The sequence below is a fragment of the Humulus lupulus genome, chromosome 3 (assembly GCF_963169125.1).
Source record: "Humulus lupulus chromosome 3, drHumLupu1.1, whole genome shotgun sequence".
NCBI lineage: Eukaryota > Viridiplantae > Streptophyta > Magnoliopsida > Rosales > Cannabaceae > Humulus > Humulus lupulus.
In genome coordinates this window covers 127,293,822-127,315,897 of record NC_084795.1, presented here as the reverse complement: position 1 = coordinate 127,315,897, position 22,076 = coordinate 127,293,822, and the positions used below count along the sequence as shown (strand labels likewise).

The window sequence follows — 22,076 nt, the reverse complement described above, 5'->3', positions numbered from 1 at the left end:
TGGTGATCTTCTCCCGGTCCTGGCGAGACTGGGCTTCGGCTGCCTCCAGGAGAGTCTTAGACGATGCGTCAGTGCCCCGAAGATGGAGAAGCTCTGCCTCTAGACTAGCCACCAGTTTTTTACACAGCTTCTCTCCAAGATGAAGTTTCTTCAAGCTGGAACCAGGCTCGAGCGGCCTCTTCACGGTCCACTTTGGCTTGGGCCACCTCCTTGGCCAAGGCTTCCTTAGCGGCTTCCCGCTGGTTCACAACCACCTCAGATTCCAGGTGTCCCGTCTCCAATTTCATCGTCATCTCGGCCATCAATTCGGCATTCCGATGGGCCAGTAAAGCCTCCTGGAACAAATCCAAGTTAGAAAAAAATATGGATTAAAAATATGAAAAGCAAAGGGAGATACGAGCAGATAACTTACAGTGGTGGCCTGGTGATGGATAGCCTGGGAGATGAACAGAGCATCCTGGTTAGCCAAGGTGGCATACTATTTCAGCTAAAGATTGGACATGGTAGTCCCAACCTGCTCCAACAAATTCGCAGCGAATGGGGTTGTGTCCTGTCCCAATTTGGGACGAAACCCAGTCTCAGCAACAAGCCGATCCATGATCGGCTGAGAAGCACTGAATGCAGCCGAACGCTCGGAAAACTAAACCTTACGATGGATCGTCAGAGCTCGGTAAACCTCCTCCCTCTTTCCCCGGCCGTCTTCCCATGTCTGAGACACCATCTTCGATCGCTCCTCCCACAGGATCATCTCCCCCTCTTTAGGAAGAGCCAGATTGACAGGGAGCATGGGTGCCTCCGAAAGTTCTTGGGTGGTGAACTGACTCTCCCCAGAAGAATTCTCAACCAAGGAGAGATCTTTCGTCTTGGCCCTCTTCGTACAGTTCGCAAACTCACCCACAGTCGAGTTCGCAGCCCTCTTCTCGGACCCCCAACTCGCCAGAGGTTCCTGCTCCAGGTAAATTACTGGAGGTCGAGCAAGTTGGGGAAGGAAAGCTTTGGTAAGAAACCTTGTAGTAGGGATCGCGGCTGGGGCCTCCCCGGCCGTATTCGACTCCGACGCCAAACCCTCAAGAATCGCATCCAACACCTTGTTCTTGGGCGCGCTTCTTGCAGCTTTCTTGGCCGAGGCCCTGGCCTTGGCAGCCTGGGCTCAAGGGCCTGCTTCATCTTGACCACAAGGTTAGACATATCGGATCCTTCTAAAATAGATAAACATAAAGAAAGTCAGCAAAGTATATGAGTTAGGATAAGAAGTGACTCAAAGTAAAAACTATGCTAAGGTCCTCAGGGATGAACCCTTATCTAGAACTTGGGCTCGACTCATTTCTCCTAAAGCGAAGGAATGAATTCGGTCTCCCATGTCATCCAGGTCAAAGAAGTTTCCATATTGAAGGAACCCGGATGAGTACATGAGAGTCTCCAGGTCTACAAAGATGGGGGATGAAGGCCTCATTTCTCTATCGGCCCCGAACAGGAGGCCTCGACAAACTAGTCTATCCCTAACTACGTCCCCAAAATGGGGAGCATAAGTCAAAAGCAAAGGCAAATTACCTTGCCCCGATACACTAGCCCTAGGAGCCCCCGTGTTCGGTTGAGTCTCGTCAAAGAGAGCTTCCAGCTCCTCGAAGATGGCCCTTTCCATTTTTTGAGCTTGTTCCCTCTTCCTTTTCGCCGCATCCGCCCGGGCCGCGTCTTCCATAACCTTGATATGTTCGAGAGCCAGTTTCTCCCTCAAAGCTGGATCTTTCTTGCATTGTAGCCCCCGAAGGCTAGGGGCCACAATCGTCTAGTTGGCCGCCAACATCCCAACTACTCGCAGGTTGGCGGTGTTTACACAACCCCCTACATCCAAGTCCTCCGTGCTTAACGTGGTATAGAGCTTCTTCTGATCAAGGATTGACTGGGTAAGGGGGGTCTGGGCATATGGTCTCATCATCCAACTTTGTAAGTTGAAAGCGGATAACAAAAAGAATGAGAAGAACAAATTAAACTAGGGAAAAAGGGACTACTTACCCACTCGCTGGAAGTCCAGCATCAACATGGGATTCTTGTCCAAGAGGAACCTAGATGTCATAAACCAATAATGTTTAACATCTGGGGGATGTTTCCAGGAACTGGTGGAGGCAGCATAGGTGCCACGAGGCTTCAGTCTGTTGAAGCTATCCCAGGTCTTGTCCTTGGTGTTAAGCTGTGGCTCCAGCTTATAAAAGTAAAACACCTCAGTTGGGTCGGCTCTAGGATTTCCTTCACCACGCAGAAAATGCGCCATCCCTCGAGGAGTTGGTAAGCTTGAGGAAAGAGCTGGAACGGTCCAATCCCCACGAACTTAAGAAATTGAACGAAATAGTTGTGGAGCGGGAGAGTGGCTCCCGCGCTGATGTGGCCCATGATCCAGGCCCCAAATTCGCCCACACTAGTATGGGCCTTTTCCTCCTTTCTGGCTAGGCAGTTATAAAATAGTCCAGGAGTCGACACCACGCCCAAATGCTTCTCTAGGACATCCAACATCCAGTAGTTCCGAAATAGGTTCTTTTCCCCGTCCATCTCCCACGTGTTACCGCCGGGGGTTTATGTCCTTCAGGGACGAAAGGGGTCGCTTGGACATACTCTTCTAGATGGATGGTGACGCCGTGAATCATGGCTAATGATCTGGGAACAAAAGGGAACAAAGCAAACAACCAAGCAGTTAGCACCAAAACCCAAAAAGGTTGGTGAAGGTATGGGGGCTCTCCTACGAACTGCTTGGAAGAGTCCCCTCCAGATCAGATTCAGGATCACCAAAGATCCACAGAACCCTGATCGGGAACAAATAAGAAGATATTTTCCTAAAGCTTTCCCAAGACGGCCTATTACCGCTTATTCAGGGACAACCCAAATCTGAGAAGATCCGGGACAACCCAGAAAATTTGTTCTATTCTAAAACACCCAGAGCTACCCTAAATGATGGCCCCGGCTCTAACATCTCTATAGCTATAACGACAATATAAAAAAATGATAAGCACAAGAAAACATGAGTAAAAGGGTCGGAAAACTTACGGAAAAGTGTTGATTGTGGAGGATGAAAGGTTTCCGATGACAAAGATGGAAGAACCACGGTCTTAAACAAGCGAAGGCGACATAGAAATTCATCCAACGGTCGGGCTGGAGTCACACTTTTGGGCAAGGGGGAAGAAATCAAATGCGTAGGAAAGAGACGATGATGAAGGAAGAGTAGTTGACGAAGAATTTCATCAGCAAGCTCAGACATAAAAGGTCCTTTCTGTGATTTCATTCGTTCGGGGTACGTAAAATTTTTGAATGAAAATCTGGGGGTATTTATAAGAATTGAAAATGTTTTTTTGATCTAACGATTCAGCATGACCCCCCCCCCCCCCCCCCAATCGAACGGCCCCGGATCGTGCAGGGGCATTAATTAGCCCACTTGAGTATCAGATCGCAGTTTCCCAAAGTCGCGATCTATGCCACCTCAATCCAACGATCCATAGGAAAATCATCTCAAAGGCCGTTCCATCCAACAATCCTTAATAATGCAGGAATATTAAAGGATTCATTCATGCAAATGGGACGCTTTGGAATTCGCACTGACATTTGACTGCCAACACGGTAACGAAGAGAATATCTCCTAATCTGTCAGACTCGAGTACCTTTGAGGCATCAATTGCAGGGGAACACGTGTGCGTATCACGATGAAGCTGAAGGATCAGAAGTCATCTAAACGACCCTGAAGTAAATGAACCACGACTCTGGTACACAAACCCGGATCCTAGTAAACATACTGGGCCTTTGGGATTCGGTCACGAACGTTAATACAAATGCTCATTATACAAGCTTTCGACAACCAATTCCCCATGAAAGCGGACCCTTCGCCTTGGAAATGAACCGGGATGTCAAGAATTGATCCGGGAAGGCAGCAAGTCTCCACCACGCATGCACAGATGAAGGCTTGGGGGGTAATTGTTATTCCTGTTTCTCCCCAACATTCACGGCTCTGCATACTGAGTCCATGGGTCACCCTAAAGGGACTTAAGGTCCAGATCAGGCCTAATAGATGAGGACGGAGTGAGATTTGGTGGCCCAAATATCAGTAAAGCCCAAACGGTGTCCCGGTATAGAAGTCGGGACCATGAAGTTGGTATGTTGTGTAATGCCCTGAAATCTCTAATACGGTTTAATGGATGGATTAGTGGGTTGAGAGGGCCATAATTGTTTTATTATGCCATTAAATGATTATATGCATGTTTATGTGAATTATATTATAATATGCTGTTAAATGCACACATGTGGGTCCACATTTGATTATAAGGGCATTTTGGTAATTTGGCCCGTTGAGGGCATATTTATATATTTTGGTGCATACTGTGATTTATGGATGAGATCCCATTATTATGTGGATATATTCGAGCTATTCGAAATGAGATGTTCTTAGGTTGCAAGTTAGCGGTTTGGTCATAACAAGGTCAATTATTGGGATATTGGATAATGATAATGTTTATTTGAGGATATATTGGGAGTTATTGAGATCACGGGGAAATTCTGGGAGTTTTGACTATTTTTTCCCCGGGGGTGTTTTTGGGACCCCGAGCACTAGGATTTATTTGAGGTCACTTAAACTTGAAGTAGTCTGTCAAAAAGAAACCTATGTTCAACACCTTTCTCTTTCTCCCATTAGTTCTTTTTACCGTTCGTTGCAATTTCAAAGAAAACTTGAGTTCTAGGAGTCAGAATCAAGCAAGGATCGAGGCATAGCGATCCTAGGAAATATTAGAAGCTTCTTGAATGAAGGATTTAGCGAGAAACAACCTAATCAAAGGTAATCCAAACTTTAAGTTTTGAGTTTTAGAGTTTCTAAGCTTTGGATTTTGTGTGTTGATGAGTTTTTGATTTGTTTGACCCTCGGGATTTGATGATTTTGGATCATTGGGATGTTTGGGAACTTTGATTTTTTGATTTGGAGATGTTTAAGTAGGTTTTTGGAAGGTTTAAAAGGTGAGAAATCAGAGTTATGGCAGGTTTCCCAGGTGGGGCCGCAGCCCTGTTCTTGGGCGCCGCGGCCTGAGCTTGATGCTGAGGGCGGTGGAGTTGAGGAGGACTGGGGGCCGCGGCACAGGGTAAAGTGCGCCGCGGCGCTTGCCCCTAGTGCTCCTGTCTTGGCTGGGGGCCACAACTCAGGGTTTTGGGGCTACGACTCTTGAGGATTTTTTAGGCCAAATAGGTGTTTTGATTATGGGAACTCAAGTCTTAGGCCTCGCGATCGTTCCTACTACCCGGATTAGTAGGATTCGATGTTCCGGAGGCTAGGTCTTGGTTCGAGAACCTTTGTTATTCATTTTTTTGATGGAATCCCATATTTGGTAGTGACTAGGTGATCGCTAAGGAACTAAAAGACAGATCGTTCTCAAGGGTCGTTCTTTTGTTAATTCTCGCTCGAATCAGAGGTAAGAAAGTTGCACCCCATATGTGACATGCATGGTTATTCATGTGGCATGTCGAATTTTTAAATTTGGAGATTGATTGAATATCAAATGCTTAGCAAATCTTGTTCACTTGTGTATGGCACTGACTAAATATTCAGAATTGGCAATGGTGTTAGTATCAACTGTGAAGCTGTGACTCATTAGTCAAGTTCGGTAGTGGTACTGAGCACTAGTCACATGGTATTGACTCATAAGTCAATGAATAGTCTTAGGGTGTTAATGCAAGCCGACAAAGATTAGATCTAATCAACATTTGCATTGAATGACTCAAATGAGAATTAATGCCGCACCGACCTCAAGTTCGATGAAAACTAAAAGCGCGTGTCTAGCCAAAGGCTAGTCATTTAGAGCCAGGGCCTGCGAGCCTTGGTGACTGTTTAGTCACATGGCTATGGGTGCCGAGCCCCGTGGTGACTACCCATCAGTCACTCATCTGTTTAATCTAGTGTCTTACCCATCAGTCACTCATTTGTTTAAGTTAGTGACTTACCCATCGGTCACTCATTTGTTTAAGCTAGTGACTTGCTCGTCAGTCACTCAGTATGGTTCACCAGAACCTCAAGTGTTAAATCATTCATCTGTTTAGGGCTATAAGCTCTGTATGATTATAATGATAATCATTTGATAGTATATATATGCATTATTGTGTTTTCTTGCTGGGCTTTGGCTTAAGGGTGCTATGTGGTGTAGGTAAAGGGAAAGAAAATCTCACCCAGCCTTGAGTGGGGAGCTTAGGTGGTGATGTGTACATATGCGTCCGCTTGACCACCACGGCCAAGGAGTTCTCAGGGGAACTAGGGGGTTTACCCTATTTTTGCCGCTTAGACCGGCGGGTTGTAAATTTTACACAGTAATGACCATTTTCTATTGTAAATAAATTGTAAACGTTTTTATGGGCCCATGAACAGTTTTATGTTTTAAATAAAATGTATCCTTTCCTTTTGATTGGTTTTCCACCTTAACCTATTAATAACACCTAGAATCACGTTTTTAACCAAAGAGCTCGGTTAGCGAGTTAAATTCACGGTTCAAAGTTCACCGTAACGGTCCTGGAGTAACCAGGGCATTACATTTGCATGTTCCCGGACCCTTTGTCTAGTGTCGCCCGGGATGTGATGAAGATATTGTTTCCTCCAAGTCTAAAAAAAGATTAGGCCGGCCCAGTGGGCCTTGATTAGTGCATTTTATATATTAAAATCCTTTGTATTAAGCCTCCATCAATGAGAAAATAGTGTTTATACCCTTATTGGGCCCGGATTAGTTCGGTCCAAACCCAGCGCACTCAACTACCTATAAATATGAACAGTTGTGCACTGGAAAAAGGATCTGATTCTTCTCTATTAAGCATACATTCTGCTCAAACTCAGAGAGATCTTATTACTTAAGCTCCTAAAAGCTCTAATACAATCGATTCGTAGACTATGGCTCTTTAACGCCCCAACCATGTAAAATTTCTTGTGTGATAATCTACGTTCTTCGCTTTCTAAACTCTCTTATCTCTTATAATTCTGGTTTCCGAAAAACTCGGTAAGCATATAGGTTTTATACAACAAAATAAAACACACATAAACAATCATAAACATACAAAAATCATGAACAATATTCTTTTAGCATCACACATACATAAAACTTAAACATGTAAACAATTATGCTACCATCCAATTAACATATCTAACATATCAAAAAAATCACATACATGTATATAAACATATAAACTAGCAACCATTGACTCTAATAACAGTTGTAGGATCTCATTTATATAAGTCTATATGCATGCTCCCTTTAAATATATATTCAAAACAATATACATAGTAGAAAGCATAAAATCATATAAACATGTGAATTTTATAGAGACACGTAAATACAATAATAGAACAATTAGAGTACTAACGAGATGCGTAGCGGAACAATGACTACACCCTTTGGATTCCCTAACCTTTTGTCCTTTTTGAATGCTAGGTATTCCAAGGAATCTAAACTGCTTTGAAACAAGACCACAATATTCCAAGTCTTTCTCTAAAACAACCTAGTGTTTGTGTGGGCAAGTCTAAACACATGAGAAGAGAATTCCTAGAGAGAAAACTAAGAGAGAGTGGGTGGCTAGGTATAAAATAATAGTAGTGAATTTTTACCTTGTCAAATTCATATGCCATAATGCATTCTATAACACTAGTATATATAGGCAATTAGCTAGGAGATAAAATAGGTTTTAGTTACCCATTTTATTTTAATTATTTAATTATTACTTGTCAAAATTAACCATTTATAATTTTGACATTTATTTATCTAATGCCCTGGATAGCCAAGACCGTTACACTGTGTGTTTATAAAGATGCAAAACTTGCTAATCAAGTCATTTAGTTAGAAACGTGTCACCGAAACTATAATCGCACTAGGGTTAAAAGATTTTGGTTACAAATTACATTTCACATAATTTAACATTTTCTATATGGGATCCCAAAGAAATAGAGTTTAAAAGACAATTTCCAAAAATTCCAAGTTATAAACATGTACTGGCCACTCTAAGGGCAAAATAGACATTTAGCCTTCTCCCATCCTCTATCATTCCTCGGCTGTGGCGGCCGATCAACTGACTATGTACATTCATACATTCATCCCCTGAAGCTTTCCAACAAAGGATTGGTCCACCGTGCTCTTGCCTTTACCTGCACCACGAAGCACCTGTGAGCCGAGGCCCAACAAGAAACCATAATATAGTGTATAAACAATAAACAACAGTCAGATATACAACAAGTTATACAACTCACATAAGCAGTGGCATCAATCCTCAAACTTATAATCAGTTATTCAGATAAGAAACTCATCATAGTCATTAATTAAATAACATTAAACATATCACGCCAACATACAGGGTCGGCGCCATTAGGCCGCACCCTCTGATTATCCCAGTGACTCTGGCTCGCTTAGGCTGAGCTCAGTGATTATATATTTAACCTCAACTGGTAGTGGTCGAGCCGCATCCTGTGCGCAAATATTGATTACAGCACTCTTAGGCCGTCCATCACATGTCCCATGGCATAATACCATCTCATAACATAACATATAAATATAGGGAGCTCTTAGTCCCAAAACTAACACATAACCGAGTGCAATTTCTTACCTTTGATTCCGATAGCTTTGATTCTGGGGGCTCGGAAAGCCCTAATTCAACCAAACGGGGTGGTGGAATCAAACCCCGAGCCCTCAGGAAAAAACCTTAAGAAATAGCCCAAAAGCCTACTTCTGGAAATAGGGTAGCACTACAACTCCACAAAGTTGGCACTACAGCGCTACAACCAGAAGAAAAATGCCCAAAAATAGTCAGGCCAACCGCTGTAGCACCCGAAGGCTAGCGCTACAACGCTAGTTACAGCACCAAACTTCCAAGAGTTTTCTCCTTCGAATTTCCTCGAACCAAACCCCCCTAGAACCCTTCCAAACCTCAACTACACTTCAAAACAAGCCTACCAATCACTACATCTCACCCCACATGGCCCAACAACCTCAATTCCAATCACATGCATCATCAAACAAAGAAAATAAGCATTGAACTGAGAATTCAAGAACTCATTAGAAAACCAGAAACTACCTAGCAATTAAAGATGACCTAACCCAGAAATCCTCACCTTTTATAAAGAGTTCAAGCCTAGGTTGCCCCTAGTATCCTTTCATTCCTTATCTCCTAAATCCCCAAAGCTCAACACCATGAATTCCCATCCAAATCTCAGATTCAAGATCAACACAACAGATTTCGACAATCCCAGAAAAAAAAATAGAAACCTTACCTCAATTGGGTTACTAACTCCTGCTAAATCCTATAGCTTTATCAGGGACCCTAGCCCCAAGCTCTAGCCCAAGCTTTCCTGAGTTAAAGCTTCAAAATTCCTCAAGAGATGGTGAAGAAAAAGGGGACCGAGTGAGAGAGAAGGGTTAGCTTATGAGTTCTGTTTTTCTTTCTTTCTTTCTTCCTTTTCCCTTCCTTTAGCCTCTACTGCTTTCTAAATATTCCACTAAGTGTATAAAGGCAGATTAATACTTATCCCTATTTTTAAATAGCAAAAGACCATACTACCCTCCCAATTTTAACCAAGCCTTTTAAACATTCTAAGGGCATTTTGGTCATTTGTTTAATATTCCCGCTAATTCCTTGAGTGACCCTAATAATTACCACTTACTTCCCAACAGCTAACTAATCACCAATTATTTTCCACAATGTCAATTAGCCTCCAATATATTTCCCAAATTCTTAGAAATACCCCAGGCTCCCCCGAGCCGGGTATAAATCCCCACTGTGACTTTTCCGCTAAACCGCTCACCAGGATCGCCTTGAGTCACAACCTGCAGATATATCCACATAATTATGTGGTCTCAACAATTTCTCACAAATATTTACATTTATGCCCTCAACGGGCCAAAAATTATGAATATGCCTTTATAACCTAATCAGGGCCTACATGCATACTAATACTCGTAATCATGCATCTCATATAGCCAAATAATCATATAGGCATGCTTATCACATAATCCTGCATTTAATAATTTAAATCACACATAATCCAACTATGCCCTCTCAGCACACTACTCAAGGCCCTTAAGCCTTATTAGTAATTTTGGGTTGTTACAACTATCCCCTTCTAATGAGAATTTCGTCCTCGAAATTTACCTGAATAACTCGGGATACTGATCCCGCATTGCTGACTTAAGCTTCCAGGTCGCCTCTTTGACCCTACTATTCCTCCATAACACTTTAACCAAAGGAATCGCCTTATTCTATAGTACTTTATCCTTCTGATCCAAAATCTGAACCGGTCGTTCCTCATAAGATAAATTTGTCTGCAATTCCAAGTATTCATACTGCAGCGCATGTGTCATATCTGAGACGTACTTCTAGAGGATAGAAACACGGAATACATCATGAACTCCCGACAACGACGGTGGCAAAGCTAACCTATAAGCCACCTGACCGATCCTTTCCAGGATCTCAAAAGGTTCGATGAATCTAGGGCTTAGCTTACCCTTCTTCCCAAATCTCCTCACCCCTACGCTTGGGATCAGCGTAGCTTTTCTGTCTCCTCTATGAGGCAAGCATCCTAGCTCGGATCTTCTCAATAGCTTCATTTGTCTTCTGAACCATGTCCGGCCCCAAATACCTCATCTCACCCATCTCATCCCAATGAATGGGTGATCTACACTCCTCCCATATAACATCTCATAGGGAGCCACTCCAATCGTTGATTGGTAACTATTGTTGTATGAAAACTCAATCAATGGGAGATACTTACTCCGTGATCCCTTGAAATTGATCTTGCATGCCCGAAGCATATCCTCCAACACCTGAATCGTCGTCTCAGACTGTCCATCAGTCTGAGGATGAAAAGTCGTGCTGAACTTCAACTGAATTCCCATAGCCTTCGAAAAACTACCCCAAAACTTGGAGGTAAAGATAGGATCTCGATCTGATACTATGGACTTAGGAACCCCATGGAGACGTACATTCTCCCTCACATATAACTTTGCATTCTGATCCACTGTATACGTCGTCCTCACTAGAAGAAAATGGGCTGACTTGATGTATCTGTCTACTATCACCCACACTGAGTCATGAAGCCCTACAGTCTTGGGTAAACCTCCCACAAAATCCATCGTAATATCCTCCCATTTCCACTTGAGAATACCCAAAGGCTGAAGCAACCCTGCTGGTCGCTGATGCTCGGCTTTCACCTGCTGATAGGTTAAACATCTGGCTATGTACTCCACCACTTCCTTCCTCATCCTGGGCCACCAATATAACGTCCATAGATCCTGATACATCTTCGTGGTACCCGGATGAAGTGAGAACGGCGTAGTATGCGACTCATCCAGTATTTCTCGTCTGATTCCGTAACAAACGAACCTCAGAAATAGAGTAGTCCTTAGCTACTCTCGCTAAGACATTCTCTCTAATCTCCTGAAACCGAGCATCTACCAACTGTCCTTCCTTAATCTGCTCTAGCAGAGTCGACTGCAGAGTAATGTTGGCCAACCGGCCCACCACCAATTCTATCCCTGCTCTGGCCATCTCATAAGCTAAATCTCTTGAAATCTGGGTGGAACTATACAACTGATCTGGGCCCCTCCGACTCAATGCATCTGCTACGACGTTGGCGTTCCCTGGATGATAAAGAATATCACAGTCATAGTCTCTTACCAATTCTAGCCAATGCCTCTGCCTCACGTTCAGGTCCTTCTGTGTGAAGAAGTACTTCAAACTCTTGTGATCGGTGTATATCTCGCACTTCTCCCCATACAAATAGTGCCGCCAAACCTTCAATACAAATACCACCACTGCTAACTGCAAATCATGGGTTTGATATCGCTGCTCATACTCCTTCAACTATTGTGATGCATAAGCTATAACCTTCTCGTTCTGCATCAACACACAGCCCAAACCAAGCCTTGACGCATCGCAATAAACCACAAAATTTCCTCCCTTTGAAGGAAGAGTCAACACAGGTGCAGTAATAAGTTGCCACTTCAATTCTTGGAAACTGTTCTCACACTTGTCTGACCAGACGAACTTCAAATTCTTCTATGTCAATTCTATCATCGGTGTCGCTATCTTTGAGAAACCTTCCACATACCGCCTGTAGTAACCTGCCAAACCAAGAAAACTCCAAACTTCTGAGCCATTCCTTGGCCTCGCCCAATCCTTAACTGCCTCCACCTTAATCCCATCTACACCAACAATATGTCCAAGGAATGTCACTTTTGGTGGCCAAAACTCACATTTCTTAAACTTGGTGTACAACTGGTGCTCTCTCAATCTCTGTAGAACCTGTCAGAGATGAAACTCGTGCTCTGCCTCTGATCTGGAGTACACTAAGATGTCGTCGATGAAGACAATGATAAACTGATCCAAGAAGTCCTTGAACACCCTATTCATTAAGTGCATGAAGGCTGCTGGGGAATTGGTCAAACCAAACGACATGAACAGAAACTCATAGTGCCCATACCTAGTTCGAAAGGCCGTCTTCGGTATATCCACGTCTTTGATCCTTAGCTGGTAATAACCAAATCGAAGATCAATCTTTGAGAACATCGTCTTACCCTGTAGCTGATCGAACAAGTCGTCAATCCTTGGTAGGGGATACTTATTCTTGAAAGTCAACTTGTTAAATTCCCTATAGTCTATACACATTCTCAGAGTCTCGTCCTTCTTCTTCTTCACAAACAACACTGGAGTACCCCATGGCGAGTAGCTAGGCCTGATGAACCCCAAATCCAGAATTTCCTGCAGTTGTATCTTCTACTCCTTCAGTTCTGCCGGTGCCATTCTATATGGTGCCCTTGACACCGACTCTGTCCCTGGCCCTAACTCGATAACAAACTGAATTTCCCTATGTGGCGGCAACCCTGGTAAATCGTCAGGGAATACATCCAAGAACTCACAAACCAATCTCGTCTCCTCCGGCCCTGCTTGCAACACCCTAGTGGTATTCACCACACTAGCCAGAAATCTCATACATCCTCCTTGTAATAAATATCTGGCTCTCAGCGCTGATATCATAGGTACGCGGGGTCCATATACCATTCCCACAAAGACAAAGGGATCCTCGCCCTCCGGCTCAAAGGTCACCATATCCTTCCTGCAATCAATAGTAGCTCTGTATCTAACCAACCAATCCATTACCAAAATCATGTCAAAATCCTCCATACCCAACTCAATCAGATCTACTAAAAATTCCCTACCATCAACCATCACTGGTAGTGCTCTAATCCACCTCCTAGAAACTACCAGTTCTCCTGTAGGCAATATGGTCCTGAACCCCACAATATAATACTCACTAGATCTACACAGTCTATCAACCACCTTACTAGAAACAAATGAATGTGTAGCACTAGAGTCAATCAATACAGTAAAAGGAAAGCCAGCGCTAAAAATTTGACCTGTCACTATCGAGGGACTAGCCTCGGCCTCTACCTACGTCAAGGTAAACACTTGAGCTGGAGTCAAGCTATCCACCTTTCCTTCTTACCCTTTCTTCAATGTTGGGAAGTCTTTCTTGAGGTGTCCTACCACCCCGCACACATAACAGACCTTAGCCCGACATTCACCCAGATGGCACCTTCTGCACCTCGTACACTCAGGATAGCTCCTCCATGAATCACTGCCTCCTTGACGGCCACCCTGAGTACCCTGACCTCTCCTATCCGGACCAGGAGCGGTCGAAGCAGCATCAGGGGTTTTTCTCTTCAGATCATTGGGGCCTCCGCCCCTACCAGACCCAGAATAGGGAGGCACCAACTTCCGGCCCTCCTGCCTTACTGCACTCTCCCTCCAGATCTTGTTCTCTGCTTCCTCAATAGTAAGAGCCTTCTCAACACCCTGGGCATAAGTTGTCATCCCAGGAACTGTTGTAATCCTCACATCTCAGGCTATCATAAGATTATGCCCTCTGATAAATCTGTCTTGTCTCACTACGTCAGCAGGCACAAGATCCAATGCGAACTTCGTAAGTCTGTCAAACTTCATGGCATATTCTGTAACTGTCATGTTGCTCTAAACCAACCCCACAAATTCATTAACCTTTGCTGCCCTGATGGCAACATTGTAATATTTCTGACTGAATAAATCCTTGAATCCTTCCCAAGTCAATGTAGTAACATCTCTGGTCTGTGATGCCACTTCCCACCAAATGCGGGCATCCTCTCTCAACATATACGTTAAACAAGCCACTCTCTCATGACCCTCTTTCCTCGTGAAATCCAAAATAGTAGTGACCATACTCATCCACTGTTTAGCCTTTAGTGGATTTGGTCCTCCCTCAGAAGTGTGAGGATGTTGTTTCCGGAACCGCTCATACAATGACTCTCATCTGTTCCCAACCTCTACTAGCTGTACAACTGGTACCATTGCAGGTGGCACAATAGGGGCAGCACTCCCTGATGGAGCCTGCTGTCACAGAAGTCGGATATGCTCATCCCGGCTCTGTAGCCGCACTTGCATGTCTGCCATAAGTTGCTGTCAGTTCTCAGGGACTGGCGGAGGGGTCTGGCCCTGGTCATCATCTCTTGCCTCAAACCTAGTGTCGGCTAGTCGCGTAGATTTCCTTGGACGCATAGTTATCCAAGTTAATCTGCAATCAACGACTCAACAGTCAGACTATGATGACAGGGTAATAGCCTTTCCAAAATCCACCAATGGAACACAATCAATCACAAGCAATCCAGATATAACAATTTATTCAAATATTCATTCACATACAGCAGCAATGCTAATAAGCATGCCTCAATATCATTACACAACAGTCAAGGGCCAGGCCCTATCAGTATCTCATGCTTCCTATTAATCATACAGATATCAACATTCATATTCCTTTCTAATCATTTAAGCATGTATACATGTATACACAATTACAAAACCCTGAGTCGAGCTTGTCTTTAGCGATGAATGTACATGTCCAGCCAGTCTTTAGGAACCCTTAAACCTAGGACGCTCTGATACCAAGTTGTAACACTCTGGATAGACAAGACCGTTACACTATGTGTTTACAAAGGTGGAAGACTTGCTAATAAAGTCATTTAGTTAGAAACGTGTTACTGAAACCATAATCGAACTAGGGTTAAAAGATTTTGGTTACAAAAGTTACATTTCACATAATTTAACATTTTGTACATGGGATCCTAAAGAAATAGAGTTTAAAAGACAGTTTACAAAAATTCCAGGTTATAAACATGTATTGGCCACTCTAAGGGCAAAACGGACATTTAGGCTTCTCCCGTCCGGTATCATTCCTCGGCCGTGGTGACCGATCAGCTGACTATGTACACTCAGCCCCCGATGCTTTCCAACTCAGGACTGGTCCACCTTGCTCCTGCCTTTACCTGCACCACGAAGCACCCGTGAGCTGAGGACCAACAAGAAACCATAATGCAGTGTATAAACAATAAACAACAATCAGATATACAACAAGTTATACAACTCACATAAGCAGTGGCATCAATCCTCAACCCAATAATCAGTTATTCAGATAACAAACTCATCACAATCATTAATTAAACAACCTTAAACATATCACGCCAAAATACAGGGTCGGCACCCTTTGGCCGCACCCTCTGATTATCCCACTAACTCTGGCTCGCTTATGTCGAGCTCGGTGATTATATATTTAACCTCAGCTACCAGTGGTCGAGCCGCGTCCTGTGCACAAATATTGATTCCAGCACTCTTAGGCCGTCTATCACATGTCGCGTGGCATAATACCATCTCATGACATCACATATAAATATAGGGAGCTCTTATTCCCAACACTAACACATAACCCAGTGTAATTTCTTACCTTTGATTCCGATAGCTTTGATTAGTGAAATCAACCTTCAAGCACGATCCCATCTGAGCCCTAGCGTACATCTAGTCACAGCCATAAATTAGAATCATCACTAAACTTCAATTCCAAAACCTAACCTCGGGACCAATCCCGAGCCCTCGGGAAACCCTAATTCAACCAAACGGGGTGGTGGAATCAAACCCCGAGCCCCCGGGAAAAAACCTTAAGAAATAACCCAAAAACCCACTTTTGGAAATAGGGTAGCGCTACAGTGCCACAAAGTGGGCACTGTAGCGCTACAACCAGAAGCAAAATTCCCAAAAATAGCCAGGCCTAGTGCTGTAGCGCCCAAAGGCTAGCGCTACAACGCTAGTTACAGCACCAAACTTCCCAGAGTTTTCTCCTTCGAATTTCCTCGAACCACAACCCCCTAGAACCCTTCCAAACCTCAACTACACTTCAAAACAAGCCTACCAATCTCTACATCTCACCCCACATGGCCCAATAACCTCAATTCCAATCACATGCATCATCAAACAAAGAAAATAACCATTGAATTGAGAATTCAAGAACTCATTAGAAAACCAGAAACTACCTAGCAATTCAAGATGACCAAACCCAAAAATCCTCACCTTTTATGGAGAGTTCAAACCTAGGTTGCCCCTAGTATCCTTCCAGACCTTAGCTCCTCAATCCCCAAAGCTCAACCCCTTGAATTCCCACCCAAATCTCAGATTCAATATCAACACAACAGAGTTCAGCAATCCTAGAAAAAAAACTAGAAACCTTACCTTAATTGGGTGACTAACTCTTGCTAAATCCTCTAGCTTTATCATGGACCCTAGCCCCAAGCTCCAGCCTAAGCTTTCCTGAGTTAAAGCTTCAAAATTCCTTAAGAGTTGGTGAAGTAAAAGGGGACCGAGTGAGAGACAAGGGTTAGCTTATGAGTTATGTTTTTCTTTGTTTCCTTCTTCCTTTTCCCTTCCTTCAGCCTCTACTGCTTTCTAAATATTCCACTAAGTGTATAAAGGTAGATTAATACTTATCCCCGTTTTTAAATACCAAAAGACCATACTACCCTCCCAATTTTAATCAAGCCTTTAAACATTCTAAGGGCATTTTGGTCATTTGATTCCAATTCCCGCTAATTCCTCAAGTGACCCTAATAATTACCGCTTACTTCTCGACACCTAAATAATCACAAATTACTTTCCTCAATGTCAAATAGCCTCCCATATATTTCCCAATTTCTCAAAAATACCCCAGGCTCCCCCGAGCCGGGTATAAATCCCCACCGTGACTTTTTCGCTAAACCGCTCACTAGGATCGCCTTGAGTCACATGCTGCAGATATATCCACATAATAATGTGGTCTCAAAAATTTATCAAAAATATTTACGTTTATGTCCTCAACGGGCCAAAAATTACGAATATGCCCTTATAACCTAATCAGGGCCCACTACACCAAATACCCCTTTTCATAACATAAGAAAATAATACTACTGAAAAAGTATTATGATAGACCTATATATATATATGGTAAAAGAAAAAAATAGCGGTAATTTATTTTGGGAGCCCGCCTATAACTCGTAAAAGTTATATTTTTTTCCTAGCTAATTCATATTTAATTACATTGTTCGAACTCCCCCATTTTCTTCTTCGGCTACAGTGTCTCTGAAGTCAATCCCTGCTTTGTTTCCAGTCGTTTGGCTTCAAATATCCTCCATCCCTCAAATCTCCTCTCTCTCTCTCGTCTTTCTCTATCTCTCATTCACTCTGTTTCCAGTCGTTCGGCTTCTCCGTTTCGCTCCCTTCTCTTCTCAACTCTCTAAACTCACTTTTCTCAAAAACATCAAATGAAACAGAACCCAACAAAATCAAAAAGAAAAAGTGAGAAGAAAAAAAAACCCCATCTTTCACTTTTTTTTTTCTTCCACTTTTTCTGTGTATGAAAAATCTTTGTATCTCTCAGAATTGGTGCAGAAAGTTTTTCATCTCAGATCCCAATATATATACACATACATATAATAAGGCTGAATATCCATAAAACCCTTCTTTGTTCTTCTCTCTCTCTCTCTCCTTCAATTTTTTTTCTTCAAATTTGAAGAGGGTGTGGTCCACTACTATAGTTTTTGTACTACTGAGTTCATAGCTAGGTGTTCCAATGCAAGAAGTAGGGTTGGGAATGATGAGTGGTGTTGGAAACATGAACATTAGTTCAGGCAGTGGTCTGAGCGGAGGCGGAGGCGGAGGTGGAGGCGGCGATGTTTCGATCTCCGACGACCAAGACCGTCACTTGAAGGCAGAGATCGTGACTCACCCTTTGTATGAACGGCTCTTGGCGACTCACGTGTCTTGTCTCCGCATGGCTACACTGATTGATCAGCTGTCATTGATCGATGCATAGATTTCTCAGTCCCACCACTTGCTCCGCTCTTAGCTTCACTTGCTCATTCTTCTAACCTTTCCCACCATGACTGTCAAGACCTTAATAATTTTTTGGTAAGTATATTTGCTTTTTCTGGTTTTAGATATTATTCTGTTGGCAATTTTGTTTGTTTTCCTCTGCAACTAACTGAGCATATATATTTCATTTCCTAACATCTAAACAAAACATGGATAATGGCAACTTAGGTCACTTGGGACAATTGAAAAGTTCAGATAATTAGAATAAAGAAAACTAAATGTTTACACAGTCTTACAATAGTTGTAATGTGGCCATTTTAGAGTCATGGAATGTGGTTCCATGTGGATGCTGCATATGCTGGAAGTGCTTGTATATGTCCAGAATACCGCCACTACATTGATGGTGTTGAAGAAGCTGACTCATTTAACATGAATGCACATAAATGGCTTCTGACAAACTTTGATTGTTCTTCACTCTGGATCAAGGTATGTGAGTACCATTAATGCACAAAAATGGCTTCTAACAGTAGCAAGTTTGATTTTCCATGCATTCTAGTACATGTTATTTATCAATCCATTATGACTGACTGGTTCAAATTCTTCACAACAGGATAGAAATGCTTTGATTCAGGCCCTGTCTACAAATCCTGAATATTTGAAAAACAAGGTGTATCTTTTTGTGTGCTTATCTATAATGCTTAGAGATTCAATATGGAAATCAAACCACTTACTTTCATAATGAACTTGACATGTAGCTTCTCAAGAAAACTTGGTTGTGGATTACAAGGATTGGCAAATACCACTTGGTCGTCGGTTTAGGTGTGGTTTTCAAAGTTCTGAGTCATTCATACAGATTCAATAGTGCATCCTTCCAAAGTTTGTGTTTTAATGAAAAATTACATATTACAAATAGGTCACTTAAACTATGGATGGTGCTACGTCTTTATGGTTTGGAAAACTTACAGTGCTACATAAGAAACAAAATCAACTTGGCTAAACACTTTGAAGACCTTGTTGGTCAAGACCCAAGATTTGAGGTAATAAATTAAGTAACAGCTATAAATTTCATGTCAAAGTCATTTGGTGTCATAACTTGGTAATTAAGTTGTGTTGGGATGGCAGATCACCACACCTCAAATCTTTTCTTTGGTTTGTTTTCAGCTGCTGCCAAGCTCCAAGGATGAGGCTTTGGCCAACAAACTAAACCATGAGCCGTTGAATGCTATGAACTCAACTGGGAAAACTTTCATTTCTCATATAGTAAGCTCACTTAGCCACTAGTTCATATAGTTTGATAATGAAATGATCACTTCATTGCCTTGTGTTTATTCTTTCCATGGTTAAAAAAGAGTTCTTTTTTGTGTGAATATGCAGGTGTTATCTGCCAAATACTTGCTACGATTTGCAGTAGGAGCTCCACTGACTAAAGAGAGACATGTTAATGGATCATAGATTGTTTTACAAGAAAAAGCCTCTGCCCTGTTGGGAACTTTGTAAGACTATTTTTTCAAGACCTCATCAAGTTTAATAATTCTTAACTAGAACTGTTCATAGTTTATTAGTGACTCCCATTAACGTGGACTTAAAGACAATGATAGCAGCAGTTATTAGTTAATGAATGAATAATCATAATTTGGCTTACTTCTTTTTTTTTTTAATATGAACAACCAGCTCAAATGGTTTGCAAAAATGGGATCTTTTTTAAAACATACCACAATTTGTTTTAATAAAATATAAATACAGCCAGTTCATAATCTTTTCAAAAATATGATTTTTAGAAAACATATCCTATTTTTGTTTTATTTTATAGAAAAATACCACTCCAAATTTTTAACAATCATACAATTTTGGATTACAATGTATCATAGTTGGGATGATTAAAAAGCCCAACAAGAAGTGCAATCTATCTGGGCCATTCAAAGTGAAGCCCATTTGACTAACAGATTATCAAAGCTCTTACGTAAAATTACTAGGAACACTCACATTAGAATAGCTAAAATATAGCTAAAAAAGAGCTAAAACTTAACTTTATCAGATGAAAGTAAAATGCATATGTATTTTACATATGCACTATTCATTAGATATATAATTTTTAATTAGTTACTCACTCATCTCTTTCTTATATTATATGTTTTTATTTTTTTTATTTTATGAATTAGAAATTTTGAAAAAAATTATATTATTTAAATGATGTAGAGAAAAAAAAAAGAATCTGATGTATAGTGTAATGTAAAATGTTAAAGTAAAAAAAAAATAGAATTTTTGTAAGGTATTTTAAAAGATAGAGAAACTGGTATGAGTGTTGTAAGATTATGACAAATAATTTATATTTATATCACTTTCGCACCTATCGTACGGGCGTTTTCTATTGTTGGTACTTCGAGGATTTATAACTCAATTTATTTTGTATGATGGTGTACTTTATACTTATAACAGGCATCTCGCCAATTTTCATGAAATTTCGAATAATATAAGAGATTTGATTTCTGTGTTCAATTAAATTGAGTCCTTGACTTTTTTGAGTTTGGTAATACATTATAAAGTTTGATAGAAATTTTTCTTTTTTTGGAAAAGAGAAATGAGAGGGAATTTCCATTGCTTTTGTATTCGCAGTTGTGATTGTCCTTGGCTTTGCTGTTGAGAAGTGGGAATTTGGATAGAGTAATTGCAAAATATGTTAGTGCCTAATTTGCTACTTTGGTTTTCCTGATCATTTTTCAATTGTTATATTAGAATTAGGTGTTGTGTCATATTTTGAAAATATACAATTCATCTTATCCTAACGATGACAAGTGTTTCTTATTTGTTCTAGTTTCACTCCCATAACGAGCGACCACGAGTTGCTGTGAATGTAAGAGTTGCAGTTGCTGTGAATGTAAGTCTTCTACGCTTGCAGTTTTAGTTTATATATATATAAAACAATTCGTTAGTTCAGTTTTCTAAAATTATTTTCTTTAGTCCTTATAATAATATGATAACCATATATACCCAAAAATTAATATATAAAAGAATTTGTTACTTATTGTATCATTTAATTTTAATTTTGTATTAATCTTTTAGGTATTGATTATATTCTTTAGGTTATGGGTCGAATTGGCAAGGAGCATTGCAAAGTTAATTAACTTGATTATTAATTGCAAGAGGTACGGAAGTATGTTCTCTTAACTCTTTTATTAATATCATACAAATGTTAGAGGAGTTTGAATATCTTAAATATTCATTCGTAGAGAAGTAGGTTCTGAGATTAAAATTGTGTGCATCACAACAACATAATTCAAAAAGTTGTGTTGCATACAGAACAAGTTACAAGCTAAAGTTTGTAACGAGGATTATTACCACCACCATATACTTCACAAACTTTTTCCTAAAAAAGAGAGAAAGAAATCATATTAATTATATAAGAAATGATGACTGAAGGCTATAGAAACTGATATGTACTCATAATGCAAATTAAGTCATAAAAAAGAAAATAAATAAGAATCGAGCCAAGGACAATATTCTTGCTTGCTTCTTATAGAGTCCCTAAGTATAACCAATACATCTCATTGTATTCAATCAATACAAGATTTCCAATAAAAGCACCAATTGAGGCTCAGACTAAGTTTCATCATAATTATAAATTTATTACTAGTTATAGCTTGTTTCAGGGAAAACAATAAAAACTTGCACTTTACCTGTCATATAATGCATTAAATACGAACATGCAACATAAAAATAAATAGTTGATATAATATATGGATAGATAACACACCTTATCTTTATCATTTTGCCAGAGTTTTCCCTGGTTCTTGTAGACTGAATGATCATCAGAAGCTTCAATGGTTCCCAAAATCTAAAATTTTATTCCATAAGTAGTGATTTAATACATATCAAATATATATATATATTAA

The 22,076-nt window shown here is 41.1% G+C and overlaps 1 pseudogene; it reads left to right on the top strand.

The window, feature by feature from the left end:
- The first annotated feature begins 17,944 nt into the window (after positions 1 to 17,944).
- Positions 17,945 to 19,776, top strand: LOC133825026 (tryptophan decarboxylase 2-like; annotated as a pseudogene).
- Positions 19,777 to 22,076: the final 2,300 nt, after the last annotated feature.